We start from the raw sequence: 17,423 nt of genomic DNA, 5'->3' as shown, positions 1-17,423 counted from the left end.
CTGCTCTAAGCAGTTTGTACTGCAAGCATTTTTTTTTTTGTAAATTCTTTTTATAAGCTCAGTATAGACTACTAAACCCTGAGGAGCAGTAGTCCCTCTCCCCAAATATCAATCACTAGAAGGAGATTGCGCCATTAAAAAGGTTTTAATGAGCTTAATCATTGAGGTGGGAGATGAATTTTGGACTCATTTAAACATGTTGTTTAGTACTGACATTACATTAGTTTGTATGTGACGTGACACTTTTAAAAGTTTACAGAAGAAGTTTTAGTTTCTAGCTAAAGTGATGACTGTATTATTTGTTATAGTTTATCATTTTGTTATTTAATTCAAACAAAAATGAAGATTTTGGATAAAATTTATGTTTAGCTAAATAAACATGAGGTATTTTTAATCAATTTTCTTATTCTCATACACATATATATATATATATATATATATATATATATATATATATATATATATATATATATATATATATATATATATATATATATATATATATATATATATATATATATATATATATATATATATATATATATATATATATATATATATATATATATATATATATATATATATATATATATATATATATATATATATATATATATATATATATATATATATATATATATATATATATATATATATATATATATATATATATATATATATATATATATATATATATATATATATATATATATATATTAATGTATCCGCTCTACTCTTACTACCATTTAAGGATGAACCACAAACAAGAACAAAACAAAAATAATCTACAAATTTTGTCATGACTTATTGCGTTATAAACATCCTAAATTATGAACTTTATAGTTTCAATTAGGTACTTAAAATCTTATGTTGTCAAGAATAATCATTATTTTTTTTTTTTTTTACAGAGTGCATAGTGAAGAGGCATCAGCTCCATCGATAGTAAGAAAAAGAATGTTTGAAAAGAGGAAGATGGAGGCATCAAAGGAACTTACCCCAGCCCATGGCAGCATAACAATGAGATGAGCCAGGACAAATCTGAGTCAGCCCTGAATATCAAGGAAAGAAAAAAAATAGTTAACCCTTGAAATATTTACACAAAAGTTTGGGGGAATCACATGACAATGTTATCATCAGATTTTCATTCCATTAATTTTGTTTTGTGAACATTGTGTTACTTCATAAAAATGCAGTAATACTATATGGAAGTTGATTGAGTGGTTAGCATGTTGGAATCACACTTCTTGGGTTGAGGGTTTGATCCCAGGTGAGTCTCCCTGTTTGGAGTTTGCATGTTCTCCCTGAGCTTGCATGGCTTTTCTACGGTCTCGTCCCAAAAACATGCAAGGTAGTCTGGTTGAGCACTCTAAAATGTCCCTAGGTATGATTCTGAGTGCTTGTCTTTCTCCACTCACACTCAAATTATTATTACTATTTTTCTTAAATCAACAAAAAAATGTATTTTACCAGAAAGGGTTAAGGTACAATAGTACTGGTCCATGTAGTGCTTGAATGATTTCAAATATAATTCAGATTAGCATGTATTAACATGTAATTATTTGACAACCCTTCCAAAACCAAAGCCTTTTTTTTCCTTTTAGCAATTTGTGCTGCTCTGTTACTGTTATGTATAATGGTGGACTTTTCTACCATGCAAGGGATGAGTCTTCTTAGCTATTTTCAACGAGGTTGTGATTTCTTTCACACAAATACTTCAATAAGAACTACGATAGTAAAGAAAAGCAATACTTAGATATTTTTTTTACAGTTCAAGGTCCATAGTCTTGGGTTAATCTTATTTAGTGCATAACTGGCCTTTTCTGGTAGTTGGGTGAAAAGGCATTCTTTCTAACATTAACCTTTGGCTTTTTTTGTTGATTTTTTTTGGACCAAGTACATGGAAGCTTCTCTCTCATTGTGTCAAAAAAAAAAAATCTATTGTGGCTACATTTGCTACAACTCTGTGGGATCATGATCACTCAGAGAGATGTCAACAGGAGTTAATGAATATTGCCCTCCACGAAGCCGGGGTAATCTTGCCAACAAAAAATGTCCCCTCATTTATAAAATCTGTCATAATACAAAAAGGGAAACGGACAGCATGCAGGGCTCAACCTACCACAGAGGGATTTTTCACGCTTTGATGCCTAAAGCTGTACTCCATTCTTTATTTATTTGTTGGGAAGTTTAAGTTTGGGGAGTTATTATTAGGGGGGATTTGTTGCAAGAAAAGACAAAGAGGACAATGAATGCCTTTTACTATTGGGTTCTGTTTTCTGCACTTGATTTTGTTCTCTCTCTTTTTCTCTCTCTACTTCACTTGCTCATCATCTCCTCTCAGGTGTTAACAAGTAATTGGCTAACCTCTTTCATGTCTTCTTTTTGGGCCGGAAAATGTATTCTGGTTTGATTAGGTGGAAAATAATCTATTGTGTGACACTTTCATACAAGTTTGAAAAGAACAAGACTTAAAAATTGGAATCTGGTACAAAAATTCAGCTGCACTGCACTGGATTTTATGTCAGTATCTAAATTGATTCTGATTTTACTGATGGCTATCTTTTTTTATAAATAGCGAGCACAAACTTAATGTATTGCTGCATAATTTCATCTTTGTTGACATCAGAATAGAATTTACTCAACAAAAGGAGGAACAAACAAACTGACTTTGAATTGTAAGCCACCTAAAAATGCTTTTCTCCACTTTTAAAACAAAAAAAATGATAGAAACAATCTCATTTCATTAATTTATTGCCATGACACTTCAGATTTAATAACATGCCATGATTCTACATTTAATGGCTGATTTATTCTCTGATTTCAGAGTATTCGGAACTGTGACGAGGCTTCTATAAGTGCTTCTGAGATTAGTGACACATTATTTTCTCCCAACTGAATAGCACAAAGTCTAATTATAATATAATGAAATAATGCGTCTTATTTGCCTGGATTTAATTTCATTGTTTATACTGTTATATAACCATTTATATTTTTAATCACATCATAATAATTGTATCATTTGTGAAATCTATAGCCAGGTGATCTTTTTGGTTAGAAGATGATTTCCACTCACAATTCAACTCACCATGACTAATCCTCTTATTTTTAAATTATTGTGTGAATGCATATGCTTTCATCTTATTTGAAATGAGAGCAACAAAACTATGTTAGATTTAAAGTAGCTGTCTGTTCAAAGTGGTGTCTGTCACTGTCAAATCTAAGAGAGATTTCTGTTTAATATCTTATGCAAATTCCCTGGCTTGGTTAGTTTGATTTAAAACATTCAAAAAAAATGTTTTAAAAAGACACAAGTGACCTCTGTGCCCTGCTATGCGGCTTTTTTCCAACTTGTTTGGTTTTCTTAGTTTAATTGAAGGACATGTATTGAGAAAAATACTGCCACTACACAGTTTGAATATAGTCTTAAAATGGAGTAACTAAATAGTCATATTGACTCATGTATAGCAGAAAACAGCCCCCCAAAAAAGTCCTAACTAAATGATATCTATTCAGCCATTTGCTGCCCAACAATTCATTATTTCCAACAAGCAGAAAAGAACAAACACAAGGGATGTCGCTTTGCCAGTGGGATCACACACACTATACACAAAACACATCCAATTCCCATTAAATCTTCTATATTGGACACGTGTGTACGGAGCAGAAACTCCTCCATTAACAAATTGAAAATATGTCAGTCAAAGTTTGCATTTTTCCAGAAAATAGTCAAACTATTACATGGACACACAGAATTAATATAAAGTTTAGACTCTAATTTTATATTTCCTCATGTTTATTGTTCTACTTTAGGCGCAGTACATTTTCTATGAAACAACAATACAGCTTCTAAAAGCTTATTGATTCATCTTGTTTGTTGAGTAATGTAGAACAAACCTTTTAGAAAATATCACTTGGAAAAAGTACTGTAGATTTCAAGTGTATTGCCAATGAAAGTAAAGTAACATTTCTGATGGAAAACAGCTTGAGAGTAAGTGCATATTATATAGAAAGTATCTATGTATATACTTCAAATTCTCCTGATTACCCACCTACAGAGAGAGGTACTATATATTCATTTTTACCAAGAGCTGCTGAACAGTATTCAATTCAAAATTTACCATGACTGATGTTCAGCATAAGACTTGAAAAGTACATTTCTGAATATGGTTAACATACTTAACATGAAACTTTTTTATAGCACATTGAATATTTATTTGCAAAGTGCATCAGGAATAAAATGTATTATTATAATGTATGGAGGCGGAGAATATATTTCCAGTTCCGTATGCCTAGGTGTCTGCTTCCTTCCTTGTTTGTCTTTGTTGGCGTTTGTGAAGGAAGAAATATATTTTTATTACATTTGCAGGCTGTTTGCAATATGAAACGGAAAAGGTGGTTAAATTTGGGGGGCTTGGGATCGAGTTCAAAAGGGCCAAATTGAATTGTTGTTGACTTTATTCTCATTATTTCCATGAAAGTAAGGCAAACACACAAGAGCTACTATTGGCCATGTCTCACTTTTGGCTATAATGTTTTAAATTAAGACAATAAACACAAAAAAACTCCATATAAATACTCCCTAGATACTTCCCACACTTATATTGAACTTCCTATTTCTTGTCTTGGGGTAGTACTTAAATTTATAAGACCCTTTTTCACTTGAACTGTCCATCAAATCTTTCTTCCTTTCCTATTTTATTTCAAATGCAAACTCAGTGCAGATATTACACAGCCACTGACTGATCTTACATTATTCAAATAGATCAACTAATTGACTCTTTACTGTGCACACAACACTGCATTCCACATCAGCTTGTGAGATCTTTTTATGCTGAATATCATCCAGCAATTTTGTCTATTAAATAATAATGCATACCAACCTCAAAGCCGTTTTAATGGTTAGAGATATTCCTCTGTTGTTGCACTTCTCCAGAAGTTAATAATAATAGAAAACCACATATTTGGATCTGAAAAACATAAATTCAAACAGTAGTGACTTTTTAGGCTCCAGTAACCCTTGTGAGGAAGCACGGTACATATGATGAAAGAATGAATCTTTAAATTTCATCTTTTCTGGGAAATGGGTGCAAAGACCATCTCGATCAGTCAATATTTTCCCCTCAAGGATGTTGGAGCAGAAGGATTTTTCCACAAGTATTTGAGAGGGGAAAGTAGTGAAGCTTAGAATCCCCAGCTAGTGGAAAGCAGACTAAATCATTGCACAATCAAGAAAAAGCGGAATAAGAAGGCAGTGGGTGTACAGGGTTTGCAGGTCTGTAGAGAAATGGAATAATCTCATGTCCTTGGGCTTTTTAAAATGGTTTACACACCTTTTAGAGGGGGGGGTTAGAGTGAATTATTTTCCAATTTCCACTGCAGACAGTTCCATATTGTGTGTAGATAATGTCTTCTAAAGGGGCAATGCCCCGTATCAGCTGGCAAGTTTTTAAGCAAGGATTTAGTCATTCTGTTATTCAGGGAAAGAATACTGTTTGAATTAATGCCTTAATCTTTTTGTCACCTGTGAACTTGAATTTCAATGATCTCAGATGTCAGATTAAACGTGCCTTTATTTTCAAGCAGCTTTCGATCTTTAATCTCTTCAAGCAAAAAGGTGGCATCATTCAAACAAGCAGATTTCCTGAATTGCACTTGAAACCAGACATTTTCTATTCTCTTTCCCTTTTAGTGGATTGTTAAATATTGCAGAATAGTGTATATGCCTTTAGTGAGCTACAGCATGTTGTGTGGTAGCAAAGAAAACAATGGGGCTTGTTATCCTCCATTCAGATTGTTCCCTAAATCAGTGTGGAGGCAGCTCTGGGCCATGTAATGAGCACTGCTGAAATCACAGAGGACAGGCTGACGCTAAGTGTCTCACAAAGCAGGTGCCTCTTAGAGACAAAACACGCTATCCTCTGTGTGTCTGTTACGTTAATGAAAGCATCCCATAACAGATAAACACATACCAAAGCCAATACCACAGTTCTACATGCACAGGTGAAAAATGGAAAATAATATATCCACATTCCATGTTGAGCAGAAAGCAGTATTAGAATGGCACATTACTGTGAAATACAGTATAAATACATTTCAGAGTATTGTTTTCCCCCAAAAAATTCTATAAATAGTACAAAATTATATATGCAAAGACGAGCCCTATGTTTTTACTACTATTTTTCCCCTATTGCCAGTATACTAATATGAAATGTACAACTATAAATTACTAGATGTTACCATTAAAAGTCACGGCTATGTCTTCTAACTGAGTCATGAAAGAGCAACTAACTGCTAATGACTCACTTGCACACATTTTTCTCTAAAATTAAATGTTTTAAGGTTGCCATTTTTTAAATAATAAACACTTATCCAAGCTTAACTCATGCATGAGTCATTTAAATGACAATTGCAGTTATTCTCAGCAGTCTTTCACTCTTCATGTTCAGCTAGGAAAACTATTGACTGCTAAAGAGAAAAATATGAATTAATACACTGACATACCAATGACAGTCGATAAATTGTATTATTTATTGACTGGTAATGGCAGTGACTTAATTAGAAAATAATAATAGTGATAATCGGTGCACAGTAGATTTAAATCGAGATGCCTTGCAACCTAAAGCTCACACAGTAAGGTAAAAAAAACCTAATCATTCATAGAAAGTCCTCCATCTTTTCTGTTTCTGGGCTAACAAACCACGGCAAGGCTTAGCCTGAGATCTGCTCACATTCTCTGCTATCTAAGCACTACAAATGCCCCTACAATATGCTAGTTTAGCCACAGGGGAAATAAAGCTTCCAGACATGAGACTCCACCACTGAGCTCAAGTGTGGGGAGGGAAGAGGGGCAGAGAGCATTTAACCATGCTTGCTTCCCTGTCCTCCTACGTCTTGTTAAAAAGATGATGGTCACTTAAAGCAGAAAAGAGATAGCTACAACGATGAAATGTTAGACGCTCGGCTGAAGGGGCCTGCAAATGAACAGGTGGATAATCTGACAGCAGATGGTGAAACAGGATGACCTTAACCAGACAAATTCAAATAAAAAAGGGGTGTGGTGGGGGGGGGGGGGAAATCACTAGCGCTGATACATGCCATCTGTAGTCTGTCATCATTTAAAATATAAATTTCAAAACTATTTTTTTTTTAATATAAGTACCTCTTAAAAAAACATTTGGCTGTTCAAGTACCACCATCATAGACTATAATGAAATCAGGTTGTTCAGATTATGTGTAAACCAACTATACTTCAGAGTGATTACTGCTTTGGTTTGGAAAGAAGTAAATTCCATTGAGGGATGAATGTCTTCAGGTAAAGCATCATACTGACAACCTTTGACCTAAACTGTATTAATCTTTCGGAAAAAGAGGAGGCAGCTTTAAGAGTGTTTTTCCATAAAATGCCTAAAATGTATTCAAGATTAATTTGATACAAATTGACACTATCTTCCCTTGTAACTACAGAAGGGCTGGAAACATTATATCCAAGTCAACAAATTGTAACTATATAATTCTCTTTGCGGGAGTGCGTCAGGCTCATAATTCTGGGGTTCTGGGTTCAAATCCAGGTCAGTCCACCTGTGTGGAGTTTGTGGCCTGCATGTGTTTTTCCTCCGGGTACTCCACTACTACTATGGGCAATTTAGAGAGTTCATTTTAGAATATTAAACTATCTGTACATGTAGTATTTGAAAGAAAACACTTAATCATAGAAAGATGGAGTACTATTCCTCATTTCTATACTATTTTATTTTGAAAAGTGACTATAACATTGGCCTGTGCCTTCTGACACATCATTGCGGGTGTCTAAGTTGCGTGATATGCCACACCTAAAAATAAGCACACAAAAGAAGTGAACATAAATATTAATAGAATATAATGCAAATCATGCCCACAGATTCCCTGCATGCATTGTAACATCCTTGGCTTCACGCTGTTCAAGCTTTTTTTTTCCTGTAAATATGACACACAAGAGATGCACACTAGAAAATGGGATTTTATTTAGCTAAAAAAAAAAAGAGGTTTATAATAATATGTTATGCAATACATATTGTATAGAAATACTGAATACTACAACAAGAAACCTTTCTTCCACTTCACTTTGCCAACAGCAAAATGGAATTAATACTATGCTTCAGGGTTCTCTTTTAAATTATATATTTTTATGTTTCTTACAGATTAAATGTCCTATCTATCAAATTCAGGAATGTACTTCCTTAGGTAATAGTGAGCCTTGAGATATAACTCAATGTCCAAAACATTAAGAGCAATTTCTATGAGCTCATTTTTGCACAACTCTAACTTCTGCTGTCACTTCCACCACCTGTTGATTTCATTTCATTTTTGACACCTTTGGGTCTCAGAGCACACAGCCTGGGGACTCCAAATCTGTGTTCAGATGTCAAAACCATTTACTCATGCAGTTGCAAACATATGGACTCCAGGTGTGTGTGTGTGTGTGTGTGTGTATGGCATATGTCAGCACAAAAAAGGAGTGTGGAGCTGACGAATGCACTGCTCAGAAATATTGTCACTTCACACGAGCATGATTGTAATTTCAAGCCTCTCTGGAAGTCATCGTATGGTGCATTGACAGAGCCCAGATAACTAAGCAAGGCGGGCAAATGCATCCCTACTTGGTTCTATCTACATTTACAGCCCATTGCTCCTATCCATGTTTATGTCTGTTTATTTCAGGGAGTATTTTAATATTTTATATTGTGCACATGGACTCATATTTCTCCCCACTTGTGTATACCTGCTGTCACAGGCTCAGCAAGGATGCATACAGATAAATGTGGTCCCTACAGCAAAGTGAGCTAAGCCCGGTGCCCACCCTCCTCTCCATCCTTCCAAAGATAAACGGTTAAAGCTTGAATGACAGTTTGAGCATTGTTAGACCTCAAACGTAGCCCGTTCTTTCCCAGCGCGCCTTCCTCATTTTTTTTTTTTTTTTTTTACAATCTAACGACAACTCTCTTAACTCATCTCTTTGGGTCACTTGCATTCGTTTCACAGTAAGCTGAAAAAGTGCAAAAAAAAAGGAAAATCTTGATATACCATACATATTCTATAAAGACGTCAGTAGGCACTGGGTTTTATAAGTGGGCTGCTATGTAAATGTTAATTTTTGAGCAGTCCTGTTCATGTTAGAAATAAGAACAATAGATTAGTAGATTAGCACCAAAGCCATCAATAATTTAGCAAATCAAGTCAGACAACGTCACTTGTAGTTAAACTTATGCAATAGATATCATTTTCTTTATTGATTCCTATTAAACTTGATCTTAAAAGTGAGTTTTTAGGGGCCAGTGATGAATGGAAGCATCATGGGGTTGTGCATTGGAATCATGCCTCAGGACTCGGCTTCAATTTAGTATTTTCGTACTTCTGTGGGTTGACTCTGCTCTGGCTTCCTCATACATTTCCAAAATATGCATGTCAGGTTAATCAACCACTCTAAATTGTCCAATGGCTGTTTGTCTACGTGTGCACTGTGATTAATTAGTGACTAGTGCAAGTGTAACCTTGGCCAAAGTAATCTGGGATGTGCTTCAGCTCACTCATGAATGAAAGATGACACACTGTGTAGAAAGTTTTTTTTTTTAACTATTCATAAAATAGTTTCCATCAAATCTATTTACAAATTACTAGTCAATCAATTTTATGTGTTCATCTAGTTGTCATGAACCAGTCATAATATCGTCTTGATCATAACCAAATTCAACTTTTTCGTATACTAAAACAATTTCTATGTTAGAAAATGAAGATACCAAATGAATTTCCATTGCAGTGATACTTTTCATCATCCGACCATGGGGAAGCAACATTAGCCCTACACTTGAAATCGAAGACAGAAGTTGTTTGCTGCTATGACACAGCCTGGAGGAGTGATACATGCGTCTTAAGTGCAAAGTGATGCAAGAGTAACAAAGCTTAGCAATGAAAAATGGCCACATGGGCTGGATAAATCATTAATGCGCTAAATCTCTCTCCCTCTGCGCTTGTGCTAGAACGTATTTATACATACACATCCCCTCACATACTGTGTGTAGAATAAGAATTTTCTGACATTTACACTGATGGATTCAGGTTAATTTGTGCATGCAGTCATGTGAATCTACTAAATTTACATTGCTTCTATATGACCCCAACTTCTTTCCTGACCCTGAATTATTTAGCTATTATTATCATCTTTCGTACCAGTGGAGATGCTAACCTTTATTTTGTAGGATATCATCGTTCTTATAATATAAAATGAAGAAAAATGAAGTTCCACTGACGTCAATTGCCTAATGAACAGGCTTATCTTTTTTGGTACAAAAGGTTTTGATGTCAAGTGTATGCCACCTGTGACTAGTTTCATACCAACAAAATATAGTTCATAAATGACAACATAATTTTGATGACAGATTTGTAAGTAACTGTGGCAGAGAGCACCAACAAGGAAGGCAAACAGAAATGACCTTTGTTGCGGGTTAGATGGGCCTCACCCCGCCCTGTAGCATTTGTCGAAAAAAACATACCTAATGAGATCAGAATAGGTCAGGTCAAAAGTATGGTCACACTCAGAAGCAAGAGCAATTAATGGTTGCCATCCTACACACATCTTGGTCATAGCTTTGGTAAAAAAAAAAATGGTATTAAGCCTTCTAAGAGTGCTGACAAGGTAACAGATTGAGCATGCAGTGGGAAAAAGGGGTGGAGGGATTTTATCATTGGATTATTTGGAAACATCTGGATCTAAAAAGTGCTGCCGTCTCCTTAATTAACCTCGTCTGCCTCTTCCCTCAACTTGAATCTTTCCATCGACAAATCTATAACCTATTCTTCATCTAATCATCAAGCAGCCCTTCTGCTTATCTTCTATAGATGGCCATATTTCGGTTAAGGATTGACTGCAAACCGTATCAAGTGTAAAAAGCCACACGGACAAAGATGAGAAGCGTAACGAAAAGACATAAATATACATGCATTGTTTGAAGTGGGATTGGTTTTTTAATATCATTGTCATGGTAACACTCCCTCGCTTGACACAGCGCACATCCAGCAGGAATCAGTGTGAGGAGGAACGTTATGCAACAACAGAAAACCCCACGCACTTGTCAAAAGACAGAAAGACAGACAAATAGACGGCCTGACTCAATGCTACACGGCATAGTAAGACCATCTGTCGTTATACCTTTACCGTGACAAGAACAAAACTTACTCCTCCATGTGTTTCTTCAATCACACACACTAATACACAACAATGGTCAAGGTACTACTGTACACAAAGTGGTGGAAAAAAAGCTGGTTAACAGAATATGGCAACACAACAGACTCATGCATCAGCATACTAATTAGTACTTTTCTTTCCCAAAGGTATTGGAGATAGTGGTGAGCACGGGAAGTGGATAAATGAAAATGGGGATCACTAGGGGGTTACCCTGTGATAGAATTAGGAGATGGGTCATATATGATGGCAAAGCAAAATGGGACTTGAGAAAGAAACTATGTATAATAGCATGTGTTGGCCTATATATGCAGTGTTGAGGGTTTAAGTGTAAAAAATGAGAAAAGAGCAAGTGTGAAAGGATATGAAGATGCAACAGGAAGATTTCTCTGTCCAGCCGCTTGCCAGCTTTTTATTTGGCATATTAATGCTTAATTTCTGGACTTCCTGTGTGTATTCGATTGATTAAACTGAAAAATCAAACAGAGCGGACAGTGGAGGGCAATGCTTATTATTTGGCAACGTTGTATTACAGTCATTAGTGTGGATGTTGACTAACTCAAATTTTTTTGTTTCATTTTTCAATAAAAGCACAGAAAAATAAATATCTAAAGTGGGCGGAAATGCATGTTTTACTTTATGCAATGAATAATTTTTTTAAAAAATCCCAATAAAAAACACGTGCCATTATCATCAAGTTTTACATAAAAAATTACTTCAAAATTATAATTGCAACAATGGCAATGGCAAAACACAATTCCTTCATTGCTGCCCCCCCCCCCCCCAAAAAAACCAGAGTTAATCCTAATCAGAAAGGCTGTCTTGAATCTTTGAAGCTTTGTTGGAAGTAATAGAGGCAATCACAGGCCACTAACGGACTTTGAATTGGTGCTTCAAAATCATCCTCTTTCTGAAAGCGTCCTGATAAAAGCCTTAGGCCAATCATCCAGCGCGGTCTTTGGTGCATGAAATCTGACTGTCAGGATTTTGCTGATCTACCTGCTTGCAATAGTCCTTTCCATTTGCACATGGAAAAGGAATACAAAGAAAAAAAACACACAAAAAAACACACTGAGCTAGTTAATTGGACCCATGAAGCTAAAAAAAAACAAGTGCACAATCTCTCTGCCCAACATCGTCTACTAAGTGTGTTGTATGTGCGCCAAGCATGAAAGTTGCTCTCTGCTTTCAGGCGTGCCCTCTAAAACCAGGCAATTTCCTGTCGAGCAAGCGGACTGTGACAGCAGCAGGTGCCTAATGGGTAAATCTTAGGAAACAGGCTGTTGCCGGAATCCAGCAAAACTCAATTGTATTAATCCTCTGGATTAGCAGCTTTAATTCCAAACACGTTTCCCGTTTTTGGAAGTTTTGTTTCTTTGCCCAAAATGACAAGCTGATTTTTTTTAAACTATTTAAACTTTTGGAACAGCTGAATTTGAATGAATATTGCTCACTTTTACTTGTATATGCCCTGATAAGAATGTCACACACTAATGAAGTCTTTGATCAATGCTGTGTTGATATAAAAAGTCGCACTTGCCACGTCAAGTTTAAAGACCACTTAAAAATGACAGTTTTAATCTCCTTCACTGACACACACACACACCTCGTGTCTTTTACATATACACATGCACATCGGTTTTGAAATGAGGGATTTAGATTATGGCACAGAACAGTAAGAGAGTGTACTCTAAGGGTGAGGCTTATTGGAATTCATAGAGCATTTGTTGTTTGCATAAACAGGTGGCTGTGTGGAAATAACTTTTTTTTTTCCTCCCCACATCATGTGAATGATGCACCTTTAAAAGTGCATACACATGTACACACAGTGTTAGATGTGTGTTATTTTAAAGCATGAAGCATGTTAATCTCCCAATTTCAGAAAGCCTTTAATGGGGGTTTATTGTATTATAGATGTATGCTCATATTGTAGCAACAGAAACTACCACACTGGTATTGTTCATATGCCACCCAAATAGGTTGTGGGTATAGGTTGTGCACAATTTTATAAATTATATTATCCTATTCATTATTTAATATTTAATTAATTAAATGATTTTTACAGCAATAGAAGGCCAGTCGCTTAAAAAACTAATGGTTTGGATGTCTTATTGGGTCAATGGCATTGAAAAATAATTAATTATTGCCAGTTCATATAATTATTGCAGTGCAACAGTGCACAAAGATGTGTTTTCGTTAACTGTAGCAATTCACTGTTTGCATTATATCTAGTAATTCACAAATTTGCTCTGAAAATATGAGAATGGAACTGCGTGGATTATACATATTTAAAAAAAGTGTGAGCGTTCATGTTTTTTTTCTTTTATATCTGTCAATATTAAAATACATAATTTAACTGAAAACATGCTCAAGTCACAATTATACATGACCAATATTTTTAAATATCCCTTTGGTTACTTGAAAACAGCTATGGAGATTTGGGGCTTCTATAATATATAGACTAAAGAGCAATTGATTAAAATACTGACAAGTAGCAAGGACATCACATCAGTGGTCCACAGTTCCTGTCGAACTGATTCGGAGAACCATACACAGCATGTGTCAATTTGTGTGTGCACGTGTATGTGTACTCATGCATGTGTGCGGACAAGCGAGGCCCAATGTCTTGCTGTGAGACATCTGTCTTATTTCCTAATGGAAATGTGATTTTGTCTTGCTTCTGCGAGCCTCTTTTACTATTGCAGCCGATGTAAATGCTGACCTCGGCACCTCACGTCAACCTCTTTATTTATCTCCTCTTTCAAAGGCTAAGAAATGCTGGGATGGAATCCTCCTTCACTTTATCCTGACTCAACTAGTTATGCTTCAAAATGTTCCGCAAACATATTGATCCCGTTAAGGGTTGCTTCAAAGGCATTTGCTATCTCAATTTAAAAATTCAAGGATATAGAGATGGAATTAATTCAATATTTTGGTTCACTTTTATCTTATTTAGCTGACTATCATAGAAAGACGGAAACTTCTTATGGATGTATGTACAGTATTATAAAACTCTTCATTTTCAAATCACCTTTATCATTTTGAAAATGAATACAAAAGCCTTCAATCTGTTTCGCTCTTGATGTTGTTAATTACATTATTAATGATTAAAAAGCTCTTTGGATTATTGTACTTTAATCCATCCATTTTCAACATTGCTCAGAGTAATGGAGAAATGGAGAACATACAAGAATAAAATCAATGTATAAAAATTAAAATTATTTTAATTATAACACAGTTGTCCTTAATAAAATAGCCAATATTCAGTCATCTATCAAAATTGGATGTGGTAAATGTTTTTAACTTGGTTGTCTAACCACAAACCCACCTAAAAGAAATACAACAAAATAATTAAAAAAGAAACCTGGGTCAATAAAAAAGTATTCCTGACCACAACATTTTCCTCACTATTTTAAAAGAGCCCAAAGTTTATGAAAAACTAAAGTGTTGTCCGTGTTATATATTTTTTCACTCGTGCAAAATCAAAACAAAAAAATAAAGGTGGTGAATTTTTGCTCACTCCAGCTGAATATAGACAAGTTACATGATTGTTTCCTGCTCAGTCAAACTCAAAGCTGACAGTACAAAAATGATCAAGTATATCCCAGAACTACAATTTTTCATCTATCACTAAGTGCAAGAGAGTGCCAAATTAGAGATTAAACTCTTAATAGACTCATTGGCAGCCAAGTGAATGGGTGTACAGGGACAGATAAATCAGACTTTGGGGGACATGATTAGTTCCAGAATTGCTATTAGAGACAATTGACAGTACTTTTCTTGTTTTTTTTTCCCCAATTTGACAACCTAGGCCAGTGATTTTGAATTTTGTCACCATTAAGACTTTTCCCCAATCAGTGAGGATGCAAAAAAAGCAACACCAAGCTTCTAACTCTCCTTGAAAAATAGGCAGAAAGCCATATTTTAGATGGGAAGGATTAGGTAAATAATTGAGAGAAAAGGCTTTATTTCATGATTTGAAATACAAGGCCAAGAACAACATTAAAGTTAATACAATACCTGAAGAATTTTGTATTTTTACATTGCCTCCAGTGCATTAAGTAAACAACAAGGAACATCATTTACAAAACTAAAGGTCACCGAAAAGGTTAGATGAGTCATAATGAAAAACAGGGATATAATAGGACTCCCAAAGTAGGAAAATAATTCATATCTAGAGTAATGGAATTATTCTATACAAACACAGCATGGATGCCCACCAGTATATACATATGCATTAAGAAAACATATCAAAAAAGCATGTGTTCTTACCTATTTTTGGGATGTTTCAGTTTGGCTGCAGCAAAGTTGAACCCAGGTTGCAGGGGAAAAAATGGTGGTGAAAAATGCTGGTGCAAAACTTAGGCTTTTAGTGACAAAAAAACTCTAGAAGTGCAAAAAAAACATTATTTAAAATGATGATTTACTGGATGGACACACAAGGTAATGATAACAATACTCCCACGCCAGATGTCACCAAACAATTTCCTGGTTCCAAAAAAAAAAGTCTAATCAAATGAACTTGACACAGGTGGCTTCAAGGGGCGGGGAAAACATGACCACACCTCCTCACAAAAGCCCAATAGAATGTGACAATTTTAAGTTAAGTATACGTTATTATTACCATGATCAAAACAATATTATATCGTAAAAAATAGCATTAGAAACTTTGTGGAATGTCCTCAATTCACATGTTCAAAAATAAAAGTGTAGAGGATATTTAAGCCATTACATTTGCAGAACAATGTTTTCCACATCAGCAAGTATGAGCAATAAAGTGTGGTGACTCTGTAAACTGATAAGTTGTAATACAAATGTGTTTTGTCCATAGCATCCCTCAGCTCTTGTCCCTCCCTGTTCAATGTCGCCCCTCATCACTTTCTATCTCTGCCATGGTGCTCCAGCTGGCTAGGTGAGATAACTCCACACCAAGACACTCTGTTGGGAAGGCCCAGCTGATGGAACACAGGCCACGAATCAAACGTACCATCATTAGTCCAAGAGTTCATGAGGCGAGACAGAGCTCTTATCTGTTCACACTTAGGCAGTACTACCCTAACTCATCCTGCACAGCCTGCCAGCTGCCCTGAGATGCCTTCTGTTCATGTTTACCTGTGCAAAGACATCTCTGATTTGTGTAAGCGCTGAACTGTTGTGGACTGCATTGGATGCATGTGTAATTAGTCATGTTACCACTGCTATAAATTATACATCTACTTCATATATAAAATATATCAAATACTTAATATATAGAATATAAAATGAGGGGTTTTGAAACTTTATTTTAATGATATTGGCATTTTATTGGCTTCATTTGGACTCTATTTTTAATTTTTTGTTCTTGGCCTCATTATGGTGAGCAGGAGCTGATTCAAGGTGACTTTGGCTGTGAACTGTGGTAGCCCATTGAAGACCAATAGCTATTTTCTAATCAAATATCAATTTCACTTACAATATGGAAAATTTAAAGTCTTAATTGAAAATAACATGAAAATTATGAAAAGTCGGAGGTTGCCAGAATAGAAAAAAGGGGGTCAACATCCAAAATTGACAATAATAGGCCTAAATTGAGATTCATACTATTAAAAACAATGCTCCAACACCGTTGTGCTTGATAAAATGTAATTGAATTGAGACTAAATCATTATAATGTTAATATTAATATATTATATTGCCAATAGAGGTTGAGAATCCCTGCGAAATATAGGTATTTCAGTAGAGTTGGTCTACATTTGAGAACTGGATGAGTTTTGAATACTATATACTAAAAAAGGAATGATGCTGCCATCTTGTGGCAATTTATGCAAACTTCTAAGCAACAGTCATCTTGACATTTTAAAACGACAGATTCAAGACAGACTTGATGCTCACAACTGTCAAACCAACAAGCCAGGTCATTTTTTGACCTTTATCTGTCAGGAAATATCAAATATGTTAGCATTTCAAATATAAAGGTCAATACAAAGGTTAGATCCATTCAGAAGGTCATGGATTTTGCCAATATTCTATGATTTGAAACTAACAGAACTACATTTTGAATGTGTTGAATGTCATCAAAACAAATTATCCTTTGATTTTCTACACCAATTGTTCTAATTGAGGTTGTGAGTGAGTTACAGTCTATCCAGACTGACATTGGGGGTGAAATGGGATAGACAAGGTCCTAACATGCATTTGGCTTTACATTAGCTGTCTACTGGCTCTATTT

At 35.1% G+C, this 17,423-nt stretch overlaps 1 protein-coding gene and 1 long non-coding RNA gene across 2 annotated transcripts in view; one reads left to right on the top strand and one right to left on the bottom strand.

Annotated features, from left to right (window-relative positions):
• Window positions 1-1,102, top strand: part of LOC144207102 (uncharacterized) — a 53,350-nt gene extending 52,248 nt beyond the window's left edge. The window contains exon 8 of the long non-coding RNA XR_013328563.1: window positions 909-1,102. This is a non-coding gene — a long non-coding RNA (uncharacterized LOC144207102). The remainder of the gene's footprint in view (window positions 1-908) is intronic.
• Window positions 1-17,423, bottom strand: part of dnajc4 (DnaJ (Hsp40) homolog, subfamily C, member 4) — a 42,506-nt gene that overhangs the window by 10,495 nt on the left and 14,588 nt on the right. The window contains exons 10-11 of the transcript XR_013328561.1: window positions 4,881-4,967; window positions 996-1,049 (exon numbers count right to left, since the gene is read on the bottom strand). The gene's annotated coding sequence lies outside the window, so the exon portion shown is untranslated. The remainder of the gene's footprint in view (window positions 1-995; window positions 1,050-4,880; window positions 4,968-17,423) is intronic.

This window comes from Stigmatopora nigra, chromosome 14 (assembly GCF_051989575.1).
Source record: "Stigmatopora nigra isolate UIUO_SnigA chromosome 14, RoL_Snig_1.1, whole genome shotgun sequence".
Classification (NCBI taxonomy): Eukaryota; Metazoa; Chordata; class Actinopteri; order Syngnathiformes; family Syngnathidae; genus Stigmatopora; species Stigmatopora nigra.
The sequence above is the reverse complement of the archived record's forward strand: the minus strand, read 5'-3'. Positions and strand labels throughout refer to the sequence as shown.